Below are 1,252 nucleotides of genomic sequence, written 5' to 3'. Positions count from 1 at the left end.
TGGTGGCGCACGCCTTTAATCCCAGCACAGGCGGATTTCTGAGTTCGAGGCCAGCCTGGTCTACAAAGTGAGTTCCAGGACAGCCAGAGCTACACAGAGAAACCCTGTCTCAAAAAAACAAAAAAACAAAACAAAACAAAAAGATTCATAATGCCATCCTTGAGATGAAATTTCCATTTATTTTTATTTCTGTATATCTTATAGTACTGGCATGCAGCAACATTGTCTGTGTCAAAGAGTTCCTGCCCTTCCTCATCACTTACATCATCTTCACTCTTGAGGGGCTCTTCTTCCACCTGCCCATCTTCAGCTCCATCTTTCTCTTTCTCTTCCTCTTCCTCATCATCACAGTCTTCTTCATCTTCATCTCCATCTTCCTCAGAAGATGTATCCCCTGTTCCATCAACTTGCAGCACCAACGGAGCTTGCTGTTGAGCGGGCTGGGCTGCTGTCCAGCTGCAGGCATCTGTGCTTGTGCTGCTGTGGGTGCTGCCACTGTTGGTAGGAATGACCTGAGTCTTATTTCCTGTAAATAAGATTTGCTGTGTCTGGATGATGACACCCATCTGTAGTGACATCCCTCCAGGAAGTAGGGCTAGGACCTGCTGGATAACAGGCACTTGTTCTCCACCAGGCTGCATTTGTGGTTTAACTTGTTGTTGTAGAACAACTGACTGCTGAGGCTGAAAGATATACTGGGCACCATTGGCTGCTCTGACCACCTGAAGCAGCTGGCCTGAATTTGTTAGTATCTGTTGAACAGGAGTTAAGCCTGCAGGAAGTGCCAAGGTAGCAACTGTAGCAACAGCACTGGGAATATCTGATGCATTCATATGTTGTATCAATTTAGAATCCGAAACAGTAACTTGTGGTGCCATAGCTTGCTGTGATGCAGGAATAAGAACCTGTTGGGTCTGTGCTTGCTGAGGTTGTGCTCGCTGACGGTGGTGGAGATGCTGCTGCTGAACTTGCAACAAAAGCTGCTGTTCTTCCAAATGAAATCCGTCTACTGCCCTAGACTGCATTAGTTTATTCTCCCACAGTGATTTTAGTTCCATCAGAAACTGTTCCTCCACTCCATCATCCAGAAAAATGTCTCGAACATCATTAATAACATCTTCAATCACAGATCTATACAATTTAGGCGCGGTGTTTGCCGAGTTCACCATTTCCACACACAACACAAACCGGGGAACGAGATATAAATAAAAAAAGAAAGGAGAGAGAGAGAGAGAGAGAGAGAGAGAGAGAG

At 45.5% G+C, this 1,252-nt stretch overlaps 1 pseudogene; it reads right to left on the bottom strand.

The window, feature by feature from the left end:
- The window catches only part of LOC110294945, a 3,636-nt pseudogene extending 2,467 nt beyond the window's left edge, over positions 1-1,169 (bottom strand).
- Positions 1,170-1,252: the final 83 nt, after the last annotated feature.

This window comes from Mus caroli, chromosome 5 (assembly GCF_900094665.2).
Source record: "Mus caroli chromosome 5, CAROLI_EIJ_v1.1, whole genome shotgun sequence".
NCBI classification, from domain to species: Eukaryota; Metazoa; Chordata; class Mammalia; order Rodentia; family Muridae; genus Mus; species Mus caroli.
This window is presented reverse-complemented; position numbering and strand designations above follow the sequence as displayed.